Genomic DNA, 25,774 nt, shown 5'->3' with positions numbered 1-25,774 from the left:
GCAGACAATTCTACTGCTGTTGCACGATATGTTACAGTCTACTTAACAAAAGCAGAAAAAACAGAGCTTCAAGACCTCTGGGATGACCTAGCATCAGCCAAAACACTATCGCAGAAATTGTACAACCTAGGCGTAAAAATGCTCTCTCATAGAGAATGTGGTGCCTATGAAGCAGCAGATCGTTTAACCGGTACTGTTTTGTATTGAAAATCAGACAACATAGTATGGCTAAGTCTTGGTCCTGCTAAATCTAGAAAAAGGGTTCTGAAATCATATGAGGACATAGAAACAATTGCCAGAAATGATCCCAACAGCCAAGACATTTTAAAATAACAATTTACTGAACACATACTATCTGAACAGGAGTAGCACTTTGGAAAGCATGTGTCTTTACCACATAGCTAAAAACTTTGCATACAAAAATAGTGTAAAACCCGATGAAAGCAAAGGTAGATATGAAGTAACCGATTGTGAAGGCAGCTTAATTACCAAACGAAGCTTAATTAATCATGTTAAATTGTCATTAAAAACTCCTCAACAAAAAGAATTATATTACATGTCTCTGCTACAACTTTTTAAACCGTGGAGAAAAGAGGAAGAGATACTAGATAACTAGGACTGCTATGAAGATGCTTTCAAAGCAAATGATAGCGCTATCACCGATGTGACATTTACGCAGTACAAAACAATGTTACACAATGAGCAGCAACACGAAGAAGAACTTCAGGCCCAACTAGATAAGGACTCTTCCGACAGTAGTCAACCTTCTGTAAGAGGAAGCCAAGAAACACTAGGACAGCCACTAATAGCAAATGAGGCAGTTTTAGCTATGACAGAAGTGGAAAACACCATGTGTCACTATCAAGAAGATATAGAAGACTTAACTGTACAACAAGCAAAACCTAACAAAGATCAGCACACCATTTTTGAAGACGTAACAAACCAAATTGTACATGGTGTGCAACACGAAAATAAAGAATGTACCTGCCAAAATTACAAACCTATATACTGCTGTACGTCAGTGGTGAAGATGGGTCAGGAAACACATTCTTAATCAAAATCATCAGCAAGTTCCTTCAACAATTGACAAACAACAAACTGTCAGCTGTTGTAACTGCCCACACAGGTTTAGCTGCCTACAACATAGGCGGTGTCACTTTACACCGATTACTACTCCTTCCAGTAGAGCACCAAAACAAATTAGACTATTACAAACTTTCTGCAGAAGCTGCAATGGAACTATGCAGAGTATTAAAACAAATGAAAATGTTACTAATAGATGAAGTGAGCATGGTCTCCAACCTAATGTTGGTCTTGATTCACCTCAGATTGCAAGAAGTACTTAAAACAAAGTACGAACAACTCTTTGCAGGAAAACACATTATCGTTTTTGGAGATCTCCTACAATTGACACCAGTGAAAGGTGAACCTATTTTTAAAACCTTACGACACAAACTCTGCCTTAAACTGTTGGCAGCATAGGAAATGTCAACCTTTGGCAACATTTCCAATACAGAGAATTAACAGAAAACCTGCGGCAATCTGCAGATCTCACTTATGCCAACATCTTAAAAAGTATTAGAGTTGGTGTACTATCGCAAGAAGCACAGGGAATATTGAAAAACCAGCACATTCATGCACTTTATGGCAATAATGCATGTGCTACTGATGTTGTGGAACAATTAGCGCACAAAAATGTCAATTGTATGGCCTTAATGCCAACTCTTGCAAGCTGTTTCAAATTCAATGAAACAAAATAGAAATTAGCGCCACAGACAAACTAGACGTACATGGTATGACACTTCCCATGTGTGAGCAAGCCACAAGACTAAATAGCTTAGAAAATTCAATCCCCAACCCAGCTGGGTTGGAAAAAATATTAAAATTATCCTTAAATTGTAGAGTAATGCTTAAACGTAACTTTGTTGTGGAGCAAGGGCTAGTTAATGGGGCACCGGGTACAGTTGTTGGCTTTCAATCATACCCACGTGACAACCTCATTCAGTTTGTCAATATTCGCTTCAACAAACTTTCAGAAGTGAAAAGGATACGGCGCTCAACTGCTCGATTCCTTCTCTTCAAAGACATGCATGTATGTAGAGAACAATTTTCTCTAACTCTTGCATATGCAGTCACCATTCATAAATCCCAAGGTCTTACCCTTGACAAAGCATTGATACATATAGGAAACACAGTCTTTAAAGAAGGCATGAGCTATATAGCGCTATCACGCTTACGTACACTTGACAGTCTATTTCTAATTAAGTTTGATGCAAGTAAAGTGAACGCTGATATTCCTTGCATTTTAGAATACAATAGACTGTGTTCACTGTACACCCCACATCTGAAACAATATCCTGTTCCAGAAAAAGTAAAACGCGGTAAAAGAAAACTAAATCAAACAGAAATGCAACAGAATCTGGTAGCAAATCCTTCAAAGAAAACAAAAGAAGCTAAAGCTTCATCAATTACCACAAACAAAGAAGAACCTATTAGGGAAAGTAAATCAGGTACTTCTTCAAAGAAGGAACAGAAAGGCAGAAAAATGCACTCAGATACAGAAGTAGCTGGTCCATTAAAATTTTCAAATGAAACTGGTCTAAATTACTATGCAAATGTAGCAATGAATATTCTATTTCAATTGCCACCAATTGTTAACAATATTTACTTACACAGTAAAGACCAACTGTGTTTGAACACCCACACATTGCATAGTCCTGAATAGAAACACAACAAACAACCCTGACAACACGTACAGTGTTCACGGAATAAGACAAGAATTGAACTACTGTGCTGGAATGGTGAGATTCACTATAAACACACAAGAAGATCCACAAGAATTTCTAATGTACTTACTACAAGTACTGGAAAACAAAAGCATACCTATAAATGAAATCTTCCAGATTTCATACATGTGGAAACATACATACACTCTCTGTAGCAATGTGATACAGGAACAAATCCCAAATGAGCGATTTGTGTACGTATCCATACCTAGTTGTGAATCCATTCCATTTCAGCAACTTGTACAGAATGCAAACCATTGCATATTATGTACTATGTGCAATTCAGACAATCGCTCCACCTTACTGATACAAACACATAGTAACTACATAATACTTATGCTTCTACGTTATAATGCAGATGGAACCAAAAACAACTGCAAGCTGAATGGATTCACACACAGCCAAGTGTCACTTGGAAAGAAAACCTTTACAACAATAGGTATAATCTACCATGCAGGAGCTACAACCGATGCAGGTCACTACACTGCATAGATTAAAAAGAAATGTGGATGGTTGGAATGTAATGATAGCACCATTACTCTAAAGCAAAGATTGCCAGCTAATCTCACAAATGCATATTTAATCTTCTTAAAGCCAAAATGTAATAACTAATGTGTATTTCAACATTACCAAAAAAATTAAGAGAAAGACTACAAACAGTTAGAATACGCCAACAGGTATCTAGCTGCCCAAGAGTGTATAACAAGGACACAGATAAATGAATATCACAGATCCGTAACCACAAATGCGCAGTTAGAATACGCCAACAGGTATCTAACTGTTGTTAAAAATCAGCAGCAAGGCAACAAACATAACATTAATCAGAAAGAAGAAGGAAACACTCAAAGAAAACAAAGAAATAGTGTGTAGCATAGCAAATAAAGTTTTTTTTTAATCCGACAAGGATTTTTTTCCACCAGACCCAAGGATTTCAATAACAAACACATAAACTGAGCAAAATGCACAGTACACTGGTTTGTAAACTAAATATGAGGGAAAACAAATCTAAACTGTCTATTATACAATGTAATAAGTCTTCATAAAATGCTAACAATAACATGCTTTTTTCTTTTATCACAGAAATTAAAAAAGGATAATTCCGCCAAGTACTAAAGTCATGTAAGACATAAATGGATTCTGAACAAAGTAAACAGTAAGTATATTACAGTCATCTCATACATATGCAAACCTACACGTGTAATCTATGGCACTAATATGCTGCAGCGGCTGTAGGCTAGCCCTAGCATCTTCGTTGTATAACCTACCACCTACACCCTACGGCCAAGCAACCAAGACTATAGGTCCTACCCACAACCATCGCTGCATATCAAAACCATGGTGCTTGTAATTTGACTACTTATAAGTTCACTCTTGGGTGCATGGTCTACAACCATGCACGCAAGATGCTAGGACATGCACGCAACTACCACACCACACCACATCCATGTTCACTTATAACCTCACTGCTTATGACTTCAGTCTTGGGTGCATGGGCTTTGGCCATTCTCCCAAAATGCTACGCCCTCCCCACAACCACCTGAATGATGTTTTATAGAACAAGTGTACCGATACCTGTGATATGCTGCAGTAGTTGTGGCCACAGGCTACAGACTTGGGTGTGAGGCCATAGATTTTTCAATGTATGGATATGCAGTATAGAAAATCAATAGTGGCTTACAATTGCAGTGCTTATAACTTTGTTCTTCGGTGCATGTCCTGGCCACAACTACCACACCATATGACACCCATTGGGGCGTGTAACTACACTACGTACAAATGTGCTGTTGGGTGCATGGCCTTCGGTCATGCACCCATGACTGCAGGCCCTCCCCACAGCCACCTGAGTGATGGGCGATACTACAGGTGTATGTATAATTGTGGTATGTTGCAGTGGATGAGGCCATAGTATAGACTCTTATTTGTTTGTCCGTAGATATTGCAATGTGTGGGTGTGCAGTAGCTTATAGCCCTAGTGCTTAGAAAGTTGTTGTATACTTTGATACCAAAGCTCTGGTCAGTGTTTGCTTGTATTGTTGTGTCTGAGTGCCTATTGTGTATACTTTGCATACTGCCTAACTCTTCTTGAGGGAAGTCTGACTGCTCAGCCACTGCTACCAGGTAAATCTGGGTGGTACAGACTGCTACCAAGTGGGTTTACGAACAACAACACTTATATATAAATGTTTTGTTTACATGTGTATATTCTTTAACAAATTAAGTAGTTCATGATAGGTTTCCCAATCACCCCTAAAATCATATTACCAATATTATAAACACAACCCTTTGTAGGGACTGTTTATTCAAATTTATTTGAATCTGATGTCAGCAGTGATGTCATCAATGACATTTGTGATGTCATCTCTCATGTCCCCTGTGTTAGTCTTAGCAGTGCACAGTGGTCGTGTGAGTTATGATTACTTAGCTTACCATATTTCTGGGGTTTTTCGGTTTTACTTGTAACCATAATGTCCCTTTAACAAAGTTTTTTCATTGAATTTCATAGGTTTCTATTAGTGCAACTTAAACATAACATCCCTTTAACAAAGTATTCTCACCTAATTTCATAGGTTGCCTAAAAGTCTGACCCAGGCTGACAGTAGGCTCTTCTGTGAATAATCAATTACTTCTCAAATAATCAATAACTCTCTTGTGCAGGAATGTATCTGCTCCTTCCCGTTCTGGGTCCTTCCAAAATAATTCCTCATCTCACTCCTTGGACTCTCCCTGGGAGTTTTTGTATGCCTGGGGAACCCTCCTTCTGGTCTGTTGATTCTGTCTACCATATCAGCAAGACCAGCTCTTTTTGACCCATGGAGACCGTTATCTTGTGATATTCATTCTTCCCATGCTTTTGCACTCCTTCTTCGTCTGAGGTGGATCTTCGATATGGGGAAGCATTGCAAAGTTCACTGAGCACTATTTCCCTTGAAAACATGCTGGCATTTTGGAACACAACACTAGCTTTCAGTGATAGCCTTTAAATATGGAGGCGGGAAATGCAGAGAGTTCTCATTTGCCTTTCCAGAAGCCGCCAGGTAGGCGTAACCTAGTCACCATTCTGCTCAGAATTCAAGGTGTGACGAGGGGCAGAGGAGCAGCTGACATAACCTTGTTCTGGAATAAAGGCCAAAAAGTATTCCTCAAGTGAACTACTCACGACAGTAGAATTGAACCAGAGAAGCCGATGAAAGCCAATCACGCCGAAGTGGCGGTTCCCTAAAGCCGTGTGGCACAAGTTCAATTTTCAGAACTAGTGCTGAACAATGCACAAGGTCAAGATGGCCCGCCAGGTCAAACTCTCAGACATTAACATGTGATGGATAATAAAACAAACACCAACTTAGCTTGTTGAGGGGTGAGATGTGACTTTGGAACCCCTCTACAGATAAAGAAAACAGTACAACAATTGGACATGCAGCCTTTTTAAGGAAAAGGGGGACGAGCAGGTATTTGTTAAAGAAAACGGTCAAATAGGGTTGGCTACCTTGGGAGCAGGTGCTTTTATGTTGTGAATACTACGGCAATAATTGATGGGGCAATGCAGAGCTGACACTTTTAAATTAAGAGTGTCTTTTTCTTTTCCTCAGTGTAATACCTGTTTATTTGCTTTCAGTGCACAGATTATGAGGATGCGTCATCCACAAAATTCCAGCAGCTTTATTTTCCAGGAATCTGTAATTAACCATAATTGGTAGTCATAAATCAAGTAAGGTCACTCCCAATTAATGACATAGTGGGTCCGAAATCCTGTGATATAATGTCTTGAATGTTTGTGGTCTACGCTAAAGGAGACGTAATGATATAATGCCTCGTCCAATAAGGACCTTGTCTTTACATTGAGATATTAAAGACACCATTCTACAGGAATGATCAGAGAATGGTCTGGAGCTAGCTAAATTATACACTTTACCAGAAATTGACAAAATTCAGAGGATCCTGTTCAATTACATTAACTTGCTGCTTAAATTAGTATGAACTGACATAAACAACAGTGAACATATGGGCTCACTGATGATGCTATTCTGCAATATAATAGGGTATTTCTATTTTAATACATGTCATATTTTAAACATTCATAAAGCTTTTAGACATACTGAAGCACCTTTGCAAAAGTTTCTTACGGTCATCAAAGTTTTTTTTAAACCATTTATCTATATCCAAATTATACAGACCCTTAGTGATTATGAATTCCTTAAATCATTTCGATTTTTCAAAATAAAAGCAAACAAATTACATCAAAATTTCAAGAATTGATTATAGAAAATATTCACTAAAGCACATCGTAAAAACGTTAATCTGGCAAATAAATATGGAAAAGTCATGATTGAGACATGCACTATAACCTTTGCAATCAATACTTAGTTATCGTGTCAAAATAGGTTTCAACAAGTGGGAAAATTGATAATGACAAATGTAACCATGTCGCTTACCTTCTTCGGGATCTACTTATTTCCTGTGTAATGTAAATATGCGAATGTGGGCATTCTGTCTGGTTCACAAAAGATACAGTTACAGATGTGGGTCATTTTGTATCTCTTAATTATCCCTGGGTATATTTACATGATAGAGATGCATTTTCCAATCCAGGTTCTGTATATGATGGCCAGTTCACATGATATAATCGATATGATGTTCAATAATTAGCCAGCCCATTCAGTTGCATACACTATTAAGCATATTGTATTGTCTGATCCTACAATTATTTCCAAAGCACAAACCTATGACCACTTGGGCAAACATGACTCTATACCATGAGCACAATAAAGAGAATACATATGTGTATAATCCTCAAATAACACTGTATAGTGAAACAATTTGAAAGCCCACATTCCCCTCCCTTGCTGAATTCCTGACTGAAATTGTACTGGTTACCTGGCCACCCGTTCTGTTCTCTGGCCCAGGCCCCGTAAATTGCTCACCTGCACTGCCTCCCTGGCAACCCCTAAACTTGGGGACCGTTTTTTCTGTATCCCTTCAGTCCCCCTAACAGCACTTATGTCTGCACTTCCTTGCACTTGCCACTAGCTGGCTGTTTTATGTGTCTTATTTATCTTATTTATTCCACTTTCCCATGTACTGCACTTTCGCCTCTCCCTTCCCCCCACGCACTTTTCCTTTCCCCCCTTCCCATGCACTTGCGTGATCTGAATGACACCTGGCCTAGTATGATCGTTGTCTGTCCTCCCTTTGCCCCCCACTTGCCTCGTCGCGCCTTGAAACACTTGTGTATAGGCGCATTATAAATGTCATATCATATCATATCATATCAAATCATATCATATAATATCATATCATATCATAGTAAAAGATTGGCCACCTAGTTTCTCCTGGCCATACTGGAGGTGAGGAAATGTTTCTTGTTTTATGAATTCAGGAAACAACCTGGTCTGTATTTTACACATTTTTGCTGTAAAAGGTCCTTTTCTAAAGACAGCCTTATGTGTCCAACAAAGAGAACTGAACTTTATGTGCTGAGTCACAAGGAGCCAATGAAGTTGGCTTAAAGCTGGTTTAATGTGTGTCCCTTTTGGCCTCTGTAAGATCAGCCTAGTAATTGTTTCTTTTGTATTTATTCTATGTAATTTATTGATAGACCGTTGCGACAATTCCAAAAATATTGAAACAACATAATCTAGTCTTGCTGAAACATATGCATTAACCAATGTGACTCGTTTGGAAAAAGCAAAAATGTAAAGTAGTTGTGTTAATATTCTCAATTGAAAGAATGTTGTTTGTGCTCCTCTATTTAATTGTGGAAAGAAATGATTATCAACTGAGATGCATAGAATTCTGACTAAAGACACCGAAGCAGGGTTAGTAACGAGTGCATCAGTCAGATTACTGGGTTTCTGTCATCACATTTCCACTGGTTTGAATTCATCCAATCCTACATCAAAAAAGAGAACATCTGAACCCTGTTCAATAATGTTTTTATTTTATATATTTATATACATGGAAGAACAATGCTCTTTTGAATTCAAAAGAATGTTCGATAGATAAAATAGGCCCATATCATTATTGGATTGTGCGGGAATAATATTTGCGCAGGTAATTCTTAAGCACTTATAGGCTTGGGCAGATACTAATGAAATCATTGATACCCTGCAGGCAGGGTTTAGAAACGGAAAGATCACGATTGATCAAAGTTTTTGATTGCACTTCATAGTCCATAAATGTGTTACTCTGAGGCGGTCAATATAATATGTTGACTTTTTAGATCAAAAAATGGCTTTCGGTGGGGTAAGACAAAATATTTTGTAGCTGGTGCTGGTAAAAAAGCGAGGTTCCAAAAGACATCCTTGCTATAATACAGAAGTAGTGTTCTCATATACAAAAGGGGGGCAAGGCTATGTCCTAGCCTCCCTCCTTTTTTCTCTCTATATATTGATGAGGTAATTAGAGCACTCCATGTTAACTGCCTGGACCAGCCAAAATTGGGTGCAGCTTTATTTTTTGCGGACGATGCTGGGTTATTGGCTACACTACCAATGGGATTAAAAGGGATCTTGAACACTTTCTTATAGAAATATAAAGAACTCTACTTCAAAGTTAATATAGCGAAGACCACCAAAGCATTAGTGTTTAGACCCAAATTCTCTAAACCTCCAAAACTTGTCATTAGCATAAATAATTGTGTTTTGGAGCACCTTGGTGTGAGATTTTTTGAGGCTAGTCTTTGCTCAGCCCAAAATGTCAAGGCTTGCCTCAGTTTTAGTAAACATAGTGGAGAAATCTTGACGTTTTTCAATTCTCATGGGAGGGTGCAGTATCACCAACACTAACTCTATGTAGAATTCAAGCTAGTGCTGCCACTCTTTAGTGCACAGAGAAGATAAATCTGGGGAAATGTAAATCCTGTGGAACTAAGTTCAATAGAAAACCAATTTCCGAAGAAAATGCTTGCTCTTCCACTTAGTTGTTTGAAGGGATCGTTTCATATGTAGTTGGGTGTCCGCCCGATTGCAATAGATGCCAGCCTTACACCTCTTTTCTTTACTGGCTGAGGGATCCTAGCCAAGCACAGAGAAGCACTTGGAAGGGGGAAGTGTTGCCTTGTCTATGCCATGTAAAATCGACCTTCTCTAAACTTGGCCATGAATCCTTGTGGATACACTAACACACCATTAATAAAACACACTACTTGGTGAGTGTAAAAAAGTCAGCTGTGGATTATACCCTGAGGAAACGATCGAGGCATGTAGTATACTTTGCAGGGTCCCAGAATATCAAGCGTGTAAAATTGAACTTGAAATACCTGGATGAGGTTATATCACTGATAGAACAAGCACTTTTCTTACAGATAAGATTTAACATTTTAAATGTTGATGTATTTACTAACCGCTGGGGAGTGGTCAATGACTCTACATGTCCGGTTGTGGACTTAAGTCTGAAACATCAGGTCAATATTTTGCTTCTGTGCAATGGTTGTAAGGCTTTGAGAGCTAAATACTTAAAACCATTGTTCTTTAAAAAAAATGTTAAACACTAATGTTATTGATTAAGCAGATATTTGATATGAATTTGGGGCTCCCAGTCGTTAAGTATATTCACTGTGCTTGGTTGTACAGACTTAGCATTTCATCCTCTTAAAATTATTTGTATCTGTATTTGTATTTATTATATAATGAAACTTTTTTAGTATGTTTGATGTTGAGTTTTAACAATTCTCATAATTACTGTATTGATTTTAATATTGTAGACTTTTATTGTGATGTATATGCTTGCATTTTAATGCTTCTATGTCATTTTTGCATAATAAAGCTTATTTTGATTATGATGATGAGATAAGATATCAGATTTGACAGATGCAGTGTGCTACTTAGAATGGGGTGAGTTGGAGTGACATTTTTGATCAGGTCGTGATGGTGAGTAAATGGAAAATAACATGGTTGGACTTAGATTAAGGACAATCAACATTAGACATTATGAAGTGAAGGTAGGTGGTACGGCCTGCCATTTTGCTGATGTGATCATGATGGAAGAAGTGTTACAGTGGAGGCAGAGAAAATGAGGGACCGAGGCAGGTTAGAAGTGAGGGAAACATTTTAGTACAAAGGAAGAGGAGAAGACATTTTAAAGGATAACTTGGAGGCAAGAAGGTAGGCTTTCAATTTGACAAAGGCACGGTAGGACATTTAGTAGGTCTTAGAGGTCTAAAAAAACCAGCACACGTCTTTATTGTTTTCATAAACCATGCACCATGATGAAAATCCTGAGTATCTAAACAAGTATTTCTAATTGAAAAACACATATGCTTCTAGGCATATAAGGAAAATACATATTCTTTTATAATTGTTCTTTTATATCATGCTTAATACAAGAGAGTGGTTTCTAAGCACAAGATGGCTGTGTTGTCTTGCTTCCAAGACAAATTCATTTCCCCTGAGCTATCCTTCCTCCCCAAAAAAAAACATTCATACCTGCTCACTTCTTTATCAAGCCCTGGAAGATACTTGTATTTTCTGTTTAATTGATACACAAAGTAGTAGCCACAATATAGACAAAGTTTATCTTTGGTCTGTTTAGGAAATTGCTATTTGTTAGAATAATTGAGGAGTAAATGAGCAAGTGTCCTTGTTTACCTTCAGGTGTGGACATAAGCATTTAGCCAAACTTGGCCTTCACCACTGATCCCGATATACATATGGGTTTGGATCCTTGTTTTCTTCACTTGATTAAGCAACTCTACTAGGGTCCACCATGAGAATACACATCATCAGAGTGGCTCTTTAAGTGAGAGCATTGCAACCAACCGAGGGATCAAACAGGGGTGCATATTGGCATCCTGTCATGCAATCATTACGTTGCTGATATGGACAAAAGACTAGGAGGCCGATTCATGGAATAATTAGCGCGGCACAAGTGGGCAAAAACGTGAGAATCGCAGTGGAATAGCGAAAATCGCAGTGCAAGTGCGAAAATCGCACGAAAAGCAGCGCACGTCGATTCATGGAAGTCTGTGCGCGAGAAAACCAGCGGAGGTGCGATAAAAAAGTGCGCCGCGCACGTTGGCGCACAGGCCATCTAACAGCGTGCGCCAGGTCACAGCGAAAATCGCACAGGCCACAGCGAAATTCGCACATAGCGCGGCGCACGCAACAAAAGTAGGCGGAACACGGGCGTAACACTCGGAATGGGGAACAACTTGCAAAAACGTGGGCGTCATGGGGGAAGTACAGGGCACAAGTGCGCGGAACGCCCACACGCTCGCCTACAACACGTATTCATGGAATAGAATAGGGCAAAAAAGCGCACGCTCAAACCAGCGCACAGGCACAAACACGACCGCCACAAGAAAGCAGGCGGTAGCGTCTCTGCGGCTGTAAGAAATGTGCGCCAAAAGGTGCGCCAACAAATAGCACCTATATACTGCCATGATGAATGTCCTATACTGTGGCCCTCCAGGACAAATGACGTGCAAACGGGTACCCACAAACACGGACACGCTGACAAAAAATTACGTGTGCGTGTATACCGGGGTGCGCGGGAAGTCTCACACGCGATTTGGCCGGGTACGTGGATTTCAGGGGTGCGCGGGAAGTTCCACACGCGAATAGCCTGGGCGCGTGTATTTCAGGGGTGCGCGGGAAGTTCCACACGCGAATAGCCTGGGCGCGTGTATTTCAGGGGTGCGCAGGAAGTTCCACATGCGAATAGCCTGGGCGCGTGTATTTCAGGGGTGCGCGGGAAGTTTAACACGCGATTTCAGCAGGGTACGTGTATTTCAGGGGTGCGCGGGAAGTTCCACACGCGAATAGCCTGGGCGCGTGTATTTCAGGGGTGCGCGGGAAGTTCCACACGCGAATAGCCTGGGCGCGTGTATTTCAGGGGTGCGCGGGAAGTTCCACACGCAAATAGCCTGGGCGCGTGTATTTCAGGGGTGCGCGGGAAGTGTTACACGCGATTTCAGCAGGGTACGTGTATTTCAGGGGTGCGCGGGAAGTTCCACACGCGAATAGCCTGGGCGCGTGTATTTCAGGGGTGCGCGGGAAGTTCCACACGTGAATAGCCTGGGCGCGTGTATTTCAGGGGTGCGCGGGAAGTTCCACACGCGAATAGCCTGGGCGCGTGTATTTCAGGGGTGCGCGGGAAGTTCCACACGCGAATAGCCTGGGCGTGTGTATTTCAGGGGTGCGCGGGAAGTTCCACATGCGAATAGCCTGGGCGCGTGTATTTCAGGGGTGCGCGGGAAGTTCCACACGCGAATAGCCTGGGCGCGTGTATTTCAGGGGTGCGCGGGAAGTTTAACACGCGAATAGCCTGGGCGCGTGTATTTCAGGGGTGCGCGGGAAGTTTTACACGCGATTTCAGCAGGGTACGTGTATTTCAGGGGTGCGCGGGAAGTTCCACACGCGAATAGCCTGGGCGCGTGTATTTCAGGGGTGCGCGGGAAGTTTAACACGCGAATAGCCTGGGCGCGTGTATTTCAGGGGTGCGCGGGAAGTTTTACATGCGATTTCAGCAGGGTACGTGTATTTCAGGGGTGCGCGGGAAGTTCCACACGCGAATAGCCTGGGCGCGTGTATTTCAGGGGTGCGCGGGAAGTTTAACACGCGATTTCAGCAGGGTACGTGTATTTCAGGGGTGCGCGGGAAGTTCCACACGCGAATAGCCTGGGCGCGTGTATTTCAGGGGTGCGCGGGAATTATCACACGCGATTTGGCTTGGTACGTGTATTACAGGGGTGCGTGGGAAGTTACACACGCGATTAGGCTGGGTGGGTCCTCACAGGTGTTCCCTGTACACCCTCGACGGCCCCTGCAGGCAGCCCACAAAACAGGGGACTACCCTGCACACCTGCTCATGTCCCCCTGCACCCCCACCCCCCAGCAGTGCATGGGCACCCTCCACCAGGCCCCCACTCATGTCTCCCACCACCCCCACCCCCCACCATCCAGGGGCACCCTCCACCAGGCCCCCACTCATGTCTCCCACCACCCCCACCCCCCCAGTCACCAGGGGCACCCTCCACCAGGCCCCCACTCATGTCTCCCACCACCCCCACCCCCACCATCCAGGGGCATCCTCCACCAGGCCCCCACTCATGTCTCCCACCACCCCCACCCCCCCAGTCACCAGGGGCACCCTCCACCAGGCCCCCACTCATGTCTCCCACCACCCCCACCCCCCACCATCCAGGGGCACCCTCCACCAGGCCCCCACTCATGTCTCCCACCACCCCCACCCCCCAGCAGTGCAGGGGCAGCCTCCACCAGGCCCCCACTCATGTCTCCCACCACCCCCACCCCCCCAGTCACCAGGGGCACCCTCCACCAGGCCCCCACTCATGTCTCCCACCACCCCCACCCCCCCAGCATCCAGGGGCAGCCCCCACCAGGCCCCCACTCATGTCGATCACCACCCCCACCCCCCAGCCACCAGGGGCAGCCTCCACCAGGCCCCCACTCATGTCTCCCACCACCCCCACCCCCCTGCCACCATGGGCACCCTCCACCAGGCACCCACTCATGTCTCCCACCACCCCCACCCCCCAGCAGTGCAGGGGCAGCCTCCACCAGGCCCCCACCCATGTCTCCCACCACCCCCACCCCCCAGCAGTGCAGGGGCAGCCCCCACCAGGCCCCCACTCATGTCTCCCACCACCCCCACCCCCCAGCAGTGCATGGGCACCCTCCACCAGGCCCCCACTCATGTCTCCCACCACCCCCACCCCCCAGCATCCAGGGGCAGCCCCCACCAGGCCCCCACTCATGTCTCCCACCACCCCCACCCCCCAGCCACCAGGGGCACCCTCCACCAGGTCCTCACAATCCCCAATCCTGTGCGTCATGGTCAGCCTCCACAGCCAAAAAGCCCTATCAAGTAACACATTCACCCCCATGGAAATGGAAATTACATGTTACACCCCCAATGTTCATGAAGCTAATGAACCCATGTCCGTCACACACAATGGTTGCAATTGAATGGGAAAACACCCAACATGACATGCATGAAACCAATGAGATGATACCAGACAGTGAAGTATGAAAACAAAAATGTATAGAAAAAAATCAAAGAATGCTAAAGAAAGGAAACAAACTAGAATGGGAATGAGAAAAAATAAGCTGCATGTCCGTATAAAAATAAAAAACTGCAAATCAGAATCCAAAAAAATTCCGTCCAAAGTCTATTGTAAAAAAATCTCTATGCAAGAAAGAACTATGTAAAAAACTACCAAGGGTCCATGAGCCCAACTGAACTAAGGAAACCTACTAAAACACCTAACTAAAAATCAACTATATACAAAAAGTGGAGCAGTGTCCGTCGACTCCAAATCATAATAAGAAACAAAGGAAACATAAAACTAAAGAACTATATACAAAGGCGGCGGGCAAGTCCAGCGGCTCACTCCGTGGTGTCCCGGCCCAGGGCATCATCGAACTCCTGTTCGATGTCCCGGAGGCGGTCCAGTTCCATGGCCCCGAGGGTCCGCAGGGACGACGCCGTGTCCTCCTCCAACCCCCTGCGGATTGCCTCGAGGCACTCGGCCCGCCTCAGGGCCCTCCGCATGGAGTTCTCCGCCCTGATCATTGTGAGCCGCGCCTCTTCCGCCCGCCGCCGCTCCGCACCTATGGCGTGGCCCAACCGCTGCCACACGGAAGACACTCTCTGTCCTGGGTCCTCCTGCCCTCCGGCCGATGCCTGCCCCTCCGATGTCGAAGGCCCTGAGACTTCATGGCTCCCACCATGTTGCTGCTGCTGCTCTGCCTCTGCCCGTGCACTGCCTCCTGCTGCCTGCACATCCTCCGCCGGCTGGGGTGCAGTTGTTGATGTGGCCACCCCTGCTGGACCTCCGACTCCCGACTGTGGCAGGGATGCCTCCTCAACCAGCCTGGCAGCTCCGTCAGAGGCAGCTCCACAGGGCACCCAGGTGACTGATGGGTGGGAAGATGGCACAGAGGACGACTGGCGCGTAGGGTGTCCAGTTGAGGAGGGGGTCGGAGCAAGCCCCATCAGACGGCGGAATCCGGCCTGGGTGACCTGTCCCAGCAGGCTGACGTGGTCAACGAGCCATTCGAGATGACGTGCAGTCTCTCCATGAAAAGACTGCAGGTCACCTCGCATGGCCCGTTGACGCAACGCCACACCAGCCAGGACAGGCTCAACCCGGACCTGGATGGCCACGTCCGCAGGCAGAGGAAGGCCAGTTGACGTCAGCTCATCCCCTGCCTGAAAACGGGTCTGGATGTAGGCATCCCTGCTGGTGCAAGATGATGCAGGGACAGGATCGGGGACAGGATTGCACACAGGCACCTCCGCGGCCGCCTGTGCTGCCTCCTGTCCCTGGTCCTGCACTGCACCACTAGCACCAGTGGGATCCCCACCTCCAGACCCCGTCTCTGGTGCTTGCACGGCCTCCTCCTCCACCAAACCCCCCACCAACCTGGATGACTCCGTGCCATCTTCCCCTGTTGGGCCCTGTGGGGTCCCAGCTGCCCCTTCTGCTGCCGAGGAGTCCAACTGCAACCTCCGCCTCTTGGACCTCCCCCCGGCAGCTGCGGCCTGGGACGCGGCACCGGACTCCTCACTCCCCGACGAGATGACAACACGGGAGGGGAGCCGGGCCTTGCGTCTCCGGCTGGCGGTCGGATCCCCGCCGCTGTGCTCCACAGCACCTTCTCCGCCCTCTTCATCAGTTGACGCTGCAGACAGGGAGAAACAAAACACAGGCATCAGGGCACTGTACAATGGAGACATACACACATGACAGTTGCACATGAGTGGCATTGGCAAACCTCAGACATGTCATCACAATCACCAACACACATGTCATTGCAACTCGCACACATGAGCCATACCACAGCCATATCGCAACTGCCAGCACCATCCCTACACATACAACAGCATGAGCAGCCAAAGGGGAGCCAGACATCACATGCAACACAGGAAGTGCACCACACATGTACACACATCACGACACTTGCATGCATGTGTACACCTCTGCCAAGTGTTGCACTGTTCAGACGGGCATCCATGTCACATCTGCCAATCAGGCTTACACATACCGCAGTCACATGCATCCATGTTGCATCACTGTTGCACCCTTGTCAAATACACAGACATGCACATGTACACAGTGCACGTACATGCAGCCCAAAACAACATACATGCCTGACATCATGGACATGTCTACTTATATACACATTCATCCAAACATGTGTGCACGCACAACTGCATTTGCCATGCAAGCCTACACACACAAGCACCATCCATGTCTCGCACATCACAGCCCTCGCATGTGTCAGCCCCACGGCCCTGTACACCCCCACCCATACTCGACCCCATACAAACAGATGTGCAACCTGCACAATACCGAATAATCAGCACACGCACTGCTCACAATCAGGATGCATGTACACTCACCGCTCGACTCCAGACGGGTCTGCTTCTCCAGGACCTGGACGTGGAGCGCTGGGGATATGCGTTCCAGGACCACCATCTGTTCTTCCGACAAGTGGCCCCGGCGCCCCTTGGCATCCGCTGCCTTCAAGAGGCGCCGGACCTTGTTCAGGGTCCTGGACCTGAAGTCCTCCCAGCGCTTCCTGACATGTTGGAAGTCCCGGACTGCCACCCCCTCCGCGTTGATGGCAGTCACGATGTCAGTCCAGATCCGAGTCCGTCCTTCCTTGTCGGCGCCGGAACTTCCGAAGAGGGCATCATACTGCCCCAGGACTTGCTCCACCAGGACACCAACTTCGGTGGCACTGAAGCTGGTGCCCCTCTGCCTCTCTGGCCGGGGGTTGTCAGTGGTCACAGATGGTGTTTGCCCCGACATGACAACCCCAGAGGCAGGAGTGGGTGGGCAACTGGGTCCTGGGGCTGGGCTGTGGAGCGATGGAATTCCAGTCGGGAGTCTTAGGTTCCAGCAGGGGTGGTCACAGCAACAGCATCCCTGGCTGATGTGCAGGCAGGAAATGGCAGTGCACGTGGGCAGCAGGCAGTCAGGCAGCAGCAGATGGCAGGTGGGAGCGTGCTCCTGGCTCTGGGGGGCAGTAGTTCGGCCTTCCGGGCAGGAGCGTGGTCTTCCGTGTGCTTACGCGTGGCCATCTTGGTACGGAGTGATTTGGCACGTGAAAATCCTGCACGTCAGCGTGAAAACCGAGGAAAGGCCCTTAGCGCTTAAGCGCGTCTGTGAGGTGACCCGCACGGGTGTTTCCCACACAGCACGTGATGACAGAGCACACGTGGAAAGACTGCACGTCAGAGTGTCATCGCGTGTAATTGGACTGCACGTCAGAGTGTCATCGCGTGCAATTGGACTGCATGTCAGAGTGTCATCGCGTGTAATTGGACAGCACGTGAGAGTGTCATCGCGTGTAATTGGACAAAAGTGCGCGTACACGCGATTGGCCTATGCACGTGTATATCAGGGGTGCCGGGACACTTACACACGCAAGTACGTCAGCGCACCTGTATCCCGGGGTGCGCGGGAATTTCCACACGCTATTGGACTGGGTACTGGATTTCAGGGGTGCGCGGGTCACACGCTCGCCTACAACACGCGCAACGCATAAATTTGCGCGCCAACAAAAGAACAAGCTCAGACCCAGGATGAACATACCGTTCCTAGCAGCAGTGGGCGTGGGCTACCAAAGGAGGAGGAGGAGGATAGTCAGGGCCAGAATATTCACACCCAGAACCAGCCTTTTCGGGATGCCTGATGACCAGGTGCATGGGAGGTACAGGTTTCCACCACACATTATACTGGACCTGGTGAGTGAGTGGGAGGATGACCTCACATCACCCACCCTGTGCTCCCAAGGTCCTCAATGTACTGCACTTCTTAGCCACTGGATCATTTCAGCGGACAAGTGCCATTGTGGGTGGTGTATCACAGGCCACCCAGTCACGCTGCCTACACCAGGTCTTGAACATCATCACTGCACGGCCATCAGTCCGCAGGCACATATACCTGCCCAGAACACCTGCAGAAAGGCATGCTTCCACCCTGGATTTTTACGGTGTGGCACGATTCCCCAAAGTGCTAGGTGCCATCGACTGCACCCATGTGGCTCTACGTCCCCCCACGGCATCAGAGCACATCTATAGGAACCGCAAGCACTGGCATTCCATCAACGTGCAGGTAGTATGTAATGCCAAGGGAATCATCACCTCAGTATATGCCAACTATCCCGGGTCAACCCACGACAGCTTCATTTACCGAATGTCCACCCTAAGCCGGGACCTAGAAGCTGGGCGGCATGGCGATACATGGCTGCTTGGTGAGTATGAATGCCACTGCACATGCATGCATGTCAGATACTGAGCAAGGTCACAACCCCACCAATGATACCAATCACCACCTCCACAGGGGACAGTGCCTACCCTCTCAGCCCCCACATGATGACGCCAATTCGGAACCCCATCACGCCACCCCAGGTAAGATATAACACAGCCCACATTACAACCCGGGGCATAGTGGAGCGCACATTTGGAGTGCTAAAGTCACGCTTTCGCTCCCTTGACCGTTCTGGCGGCCAGCTGTTGTACGCTCCCCCAGTAGTGTGCAGGATCATAGTGTGCAGAACACCTGCAGAAAGGCATGCTGCCACCCTGGATTTTTACGGTGTGGCACGATTCCCCAAAGTGCTAAGTGCCATCGACTGCACCCATGTGGCTCTACGTCCCCCCAGGGCATCAGAGCACATCTATAGGAACCGCAAGCACTGGCATTCCATCAACGTGCAGGTAGTATGTAATGCCAAGGGAATCATCACCTCAGTATATGCCAACTATCCCGGGTCAACCCACGACAGCTTCATTTACCGAATGTCCACCCTAAGCCGAGACCTAGAAGCTGGGCGGCATGGCGATACATGGCTGCTTGGTGAGTATGAATGCCACTGCACATGCATGCATGTCAGATACTGAGCAAGGTCACAACCCCACCAATGATACCAATCACCACCTCCACAGGGGACAGTGCCTACCCTCTCAGCCCCCACATGATGACGCCAATTCGGAACCCCACCACACCACCCCAGGTAAGATATAACACAGCCCACATTACAACCCGGGGCATAGTGGAGCGCACATTTGGAGTGCTAAAGTCACGCTTTCGCTCCCTTGACCGTTCTGGCGGCCAGCTGTTGTACGCTCCCCCAGTAGTGTGCAGGATCATAGTGGCAGCATGTGTCCTGCACAACGTTGCAACACGCCGGGGCCTGGCCGTGGACATGGTGGTGGCCCCACATCCCCAACCACATGCACAGCCGCTGCGCATGGGAGGGGAAAGGGCACGGGGGGAGGCAGCCCGTACACAGCTAGTGGCTAATTACTTCACATAGAAATCACACCCCTGTGGAGTGCACACTGCCCTGGCACATTCCATCTGACAATCAATGATGACTCAACCTGACACTGATCCTGAATGTCTGGAGAATGAACCGTGAATACCATATCAGCCTGAGATTGTTCACCTGGAAGTGTCACAATGTGTGCATCCCTACCCACACAGACACCACCAATGCAGTTTTGTGAAGTTACACATTCAAGCAGCTAAAATGAATACCCACTTGCAAAATGCAACAAGAGGACAGTGCCATGTCAGCCAACCCAACCCCAGCACTGCCACACGACACACCGTGCCATGTCATGCTATTTGCAGGTAAACAAAGTAATCCCACAACATGACACTAGTGTCACTATGTACAGTGTCCCTATTAGAAACCTGCAACACCTGAAATGCTCACAGCAATGCCGGACCAACAACATACTTGAGCACGTACTACCATTAACATGACATCACAAATGTTACATATTAGTAGTCTCACCACCTGGAAATGCCTGCACTCCCACCACTACCAACTGTGCAGTGTTTGGCGCCATGTAGAGTTGTAGGTGCACTGCTGCCAACATGGACCCCATCTCCAGACTAGAGGTCCTTGTGTAGACATGAGGAAGGGACCTGCAAATTGGGAGGTAGACACAGAAGATGAGTTACACATCAATGCAACATGCAGTGTACAACACAACAGCAATATGCACTAGGAATGTATACAGAGTATTGACTACAGACTGCCCACACAGCTCATGGGAGTCCAACGTCACTGTGTAATTCACTGTCACTTGGGCACACCCTTTGCAAGCCCATGGAAACGGGAAGCAGGAGGGGTGTGTGTGACTCAAACCCAAGCATCTGAACCAAATACATTACAAGCCTGCATGTGCCCAGCCACAATGCAGCGTATGCCCACAGGAACCACGGAAGCCAACAAATCGACCCAAAAAAATAGGGAATAAAATAAATAAAAATAAAAATAAAAATAAGAAACAATCAAAAATGGCCATTGATGGGCCCGGGGGGGTTGGGGAGGCCACCCAGGAGGTCCGAGGACAGGATGCACACCAGAACCCACCTGCGTGGATCCTGGGAAAATAAAACACCTCCATGGGCTCATGGCCCACACGGCTACCCTATTGTGGGAGTATCACTGCTGTCGCTATTATCACCCTGTGCAGCTGCATCCGGAGGTGGTTGCACTATGGGAGGCAGCCCATGCAAGGCCCTAGTCTGCTCCTCCATGGCTGCAAGCATGCGGGTGTGGTAGGTCTGGTTCTGGAGGATGAGTGTGCGGAGGTCCCCATGCAACAACTCACGGGATGCCCGGACCTCCGCCCTCGTTGCCTGCATCTCAGCTGAGAGCGTACGGGTGAGATGCTCCAGCTGCTGTTCTGTCCTTTGGTGTGTTGAAGCCTCAAGCTCAACAAGAGTCGTCCTGAGGTGAAGGAGCTCCTGCCTCAGGGCTTCCCTGTGGCCCTGGGACTCAATGGAGATGGCCTCCTGCAGAGTCGCCAGTGCCGCCCGCCTGTCCCTGTTGGACCCCAACATGTCCTCCCTGTGTGACTGGCAGATGGAGTCGGTTGCCTGCTCTAGTCGCTCCATCAGCCTTTCTGGGGGGACATTGGAAGTGGCCACCCTATCCATGGCCTGAGCCATCATCTCGGATGATGCAGCCTGTTGGGTTGCCATACCGTAAATGGATTGCTCCCATGCGGTATTGCCAGGTGGCGTACGGCCACCACGTCGGCGGGCACCACACCTGTCTGGGGCAAGGCGAACTGCGCCTTGCTGTGCCGGCACTGCCTGAGGCTGCAGGACTGCATTCCCCCTCTGATCTGCTGGCCCAGGAACAGGATCAGATGTCGCGGAGTGTGACCCTGCATCCGTAACCACCAAAGGCGTAGCTGCCAACACTGACATCCCCATTGAGGGTTCTGACCCTGTTGCAGGTGGGTGAGACAGAACAGAATCCCTCCCTGGAACACTCACCTGCGACGGCACGTAGGTCTCATCCGAATCAACACCTGAGTACAGCTCGGGGGAGGTGCAGCCAGAGACACCCCTTGAGAGCACGACCTGCAGCACTTGTGGGTTCTCCCCCACCACCACACCACGTCCCTCCCTGGTGGTTGGTCGGCCCTTGGACCCCTCCTGGGTCTGCACCATCTCCACAACCCCAGCAGTATCAGGTGCGTCTTCCCCTGCAAAGACATAAAAACAAAGAAATGGAAACAGGCATTAGCACCATGGCACACAATGAGGGCTGAGAAGCAAGAGAACCAGTACTTGATTGACACATGTCCCACATGACTAAAACCCTCCCATGCATGCACCCTCACTGCGTATGAAGGGCAGGCAAATGGCACACACTGATGACACCAAGATGGAAGATGAACACATTTTCTGCATGCTGCCTGGCAGTGGCATCACACATTGGCCTGTGATTGGCAGGTGAAACACACATGCCATCACACAGATGGCATGTACCTTTGCTATTGAGTGAAGATGGAGAGGAGGGCAGCACCTATTCATTCAGTCCAGTTCCCGCATGTAATCGCTTTTCTAATTCTAACAGGTCAGATTTTTCACCTTGAGCTGCCAGTCTGAAATGGTCCAATTGCACAGGGACATGTGTGTACAAATGATATACAGGTAACAAAGTCACTCCACTTTACCATAGCCATGTCAGACATGTGACTAGTGGACAGTGACATGCCTAGTAAAAGTGGGGGAATGCAAACAATCTGACTGAATGAACAGTGAAAAATAAGCAACTATGTTGTGGCAAGGTGACACTTCAAGGGCAACTGGCGTGCAGTTGGGCTAGATGTCTACTGTTGGCAGAAGGGATACTGCTATGGCCAAATGCAGCTGCGCAGGAAGTATTGCATGAAGCACATGGCTGACCCATACGACTCAGGTGCACACACTCTCACCTGGCACACAAACAGAAGCCCTCACACACACACCATGCACATGGATGACACACACATGCATGTGCACTCACCGGACAATGCCTCGTAATCAGCCAGATCTCCCACGCCTTGGATCTGTTCCTCCATGACGTAGGTCCCAGCGACTGACTCATGTGGAGTGAGTTCCATGTCTACTACTGGAGACCCACCTCCAGTCACTAGAGTTGCGGCATGACTTGAGGCCAGCTTACTCTTTGCCCTGCGCTTTAGGTCATTCCAGCGCTTATAGCAATCATTGGCTGTGCGCCTCACGATTCCAAGGGCACTTACGATGTCCGCAACGGTCTGCCAGTGTGCCTGGCGTTGTGCAGGTGTGGTCTTGGATCCTGCAACAATGACCATCTCATTGTCATGTGCGGACACATACTCGACAAGTGCATTCAGTTCGTCATCCATGAAGCTGGGCTTCCTGGACGGGCCGGACTGTGTAGCCGTGTCTGGGGCATCAGCCTGTGCCAGACGAGCACTCTTCCTCTTCCGCTTGGAAGGTGGTGGTGATCCTGAGTGTCCTGTGCCGCTCTGGACACTAGGGGCAGGAGCCCTGGTGGACTCTGTATCAGGAGTGTGGGATTGCACACTCAGCATGGGAGTTGGTGCAGGCATTGGCTCTAGTGTGATGGTGTCAGGGGGAATGTCAGCAGCATGGACTAGGACCGACACTGTCCTGGCTGGGTGTGTGAGGGCTGGGGTGGATGGAGCCGCAGCTGCCCCTGCAGCCTCTCCGCCCTGCCTCCTTGGTGCAGCAGATGACCTTGCTGGCCCAGATGCACGTGGCATGGTGACATCAACGTGCACCAGCGCACGTGTCATAGGCCTGCTGACCTGGAAGTCAGCCATGGAGTCAGCCAGATCTGGTGCCACAATGGGCTGGTCCAACAAGGGCTGAGCATGGATGGTGTCAGCCACATCAGCCTCAACGGGAGGGGGGGGGATTATGGGTGCCCTTGACTGGTCCTCCACACATGGGGGGACAGGCTCACCCTGCAAGTAACAACCACGTCCCCTACCGGATCCACCACGGCCACCACTTGTGGCTCTTCCACCTTTGCCACCCTTACGGAATCCTCGCCTCCCAGCCATGGCACTGATGTAAATGTGCGTATGGGAGTGGCTGTAAACTATTGTCCTGGGCAATTGGGGGTCAAAGGGGTTGGGTACCAGATGGTAATTGTACCCTAGTGCTCTTGCAAGGCTGATTGTAACCCCTGGGGAAAGATGACGGGTCACGCTACGCACAGGAGCCCCAAAAAAGGGAGATGACGTGCACGCAACCCCTCCTAGACCACGTGTGCAGAAAGAAAAACCTGCACTATGCTGTGGCACCCAGTAACACAAGAATGAACGTATGCGTGTCACACGCAGCCTAGAATGACCTCTGAAGGGGTAGGCTACACACGGGACAAGCACAGATGTTAGATACGTGCGTGACTCACCGTCTGCCTGGTAAACGAGCGTGTAAAAGGAGCACGTTTGGTTGGCAACACCCCCGCCAAAAGAAGATTTGTACGCTGTCTGAGGAGACAGGACAACAGTAGAAGGGAACACTGTTTGAGGGAACAGGCCCAGGTAAACCAGTAAAAGCGAAAAAAGAGAAAAAGCTGTCAGAGGTAACAGGGAATACGAACTTGAAACGCCGTGAAGTAAATCGCGTGTGAAACGACAAGAAGTACAGAATTCACCCACTCGCTCTCCACGAAAAGCACGTACAAGGAAAACGTGTTCTACACGTACCTTTTATACAGGCCCACACGTCCAGCGTCACTTACACGGCGTGTACGCGCTAGGGCCATTTCCACCAATTACATGCTTTGTCACTTCTGCGTGTAGGGCCATTTCCACCAATTACACGCTTTGTCACTTCTGCGTGTAGGGCCATTTCCACCAAAAACACGCTTTGTCACTTCTGCGTGTAGGGCCATTTCCACCAATCACATGGGATTACACTCTGACGTGCAGTCTTTCCACGTGTGCTCTGTCATCACGTGCTGTGTGGGAAACACCCGTGCGGGTCACGTCACAGACGCGCTTACGCGCTGAGGGCCTTTCCTCGGTTTTCACGCTGACGTGCAGGATTTTCACGTGGCAAATCACTCCGTACCAAGCTGGCCACGCGTAAGCACACGGAATACCATGCTCCTGCCCGGAAGGCCGAACTACTGCCCCCCAGAGCCCCGAGCACGCTCCCACCTGCTGCTGCCTGACTGCCTGCTGCCCCTGCACTGCTGGGGGGTGGGGGTGGTGGGAGACATGGGTGGGGGCCTGGTGGAGGCTGCCCCTGCACTTCTGGGGGGTGGGGGTGGTGGGACACATGGATGGGGGCCTGGTGGAGGGTGCCCCTGGTGGCGGGGGGGGTGGGGGTGATAGGGGACATGAGTGTGGGCCTGGTGGAGGCTGCCCCTGCACTGCTGGGGGGTGGGGGTGGTGGGAGACATGGGTGGGGGCCTGGTGGAGGCTGCCCCTGCACTGCTGGGGGGTGGGGGTGCAGGGGGACATGAGCAGGTGTGCAGGGTAGTCCCCTGTTTTGTGGGCTGCCTGCAGGGGCCGTCGAGGGTGTACAGGGAACACCTGTGAGGACCCACCCAGCCTAATCGTGTGTGTAACTTCCCACGCACCCCTGTAATACACGTACCAAGCCAAATCGCGTGTGAGAATTCCCGCGCACCCCTGAAATACACGTACCCTGCTGAAATCGCGTGTAAAACTTCCCGCGCACCCCTGAAATACACGCG

This window comes from Ambystoma mexicanum, chromosome 5p, assembly GCF_040938575.1.
Source record: "Ambystoma mexicanum isolate Mex_15411 chromosome 5p, UKY_AmexF1_1, whole genome shotgun sequence".
Lineage (NCBI taxonomy): Eukaryota > Metazoa > Chordata > Amphibia > Caudata > Ambystomatidae > Ambystoma > Ambystoma mexicanum.
The sequence above is the reverse complement of the archived record's forward strand: the minus strand, read 5'-3'. Positions refer to the sequence as shown.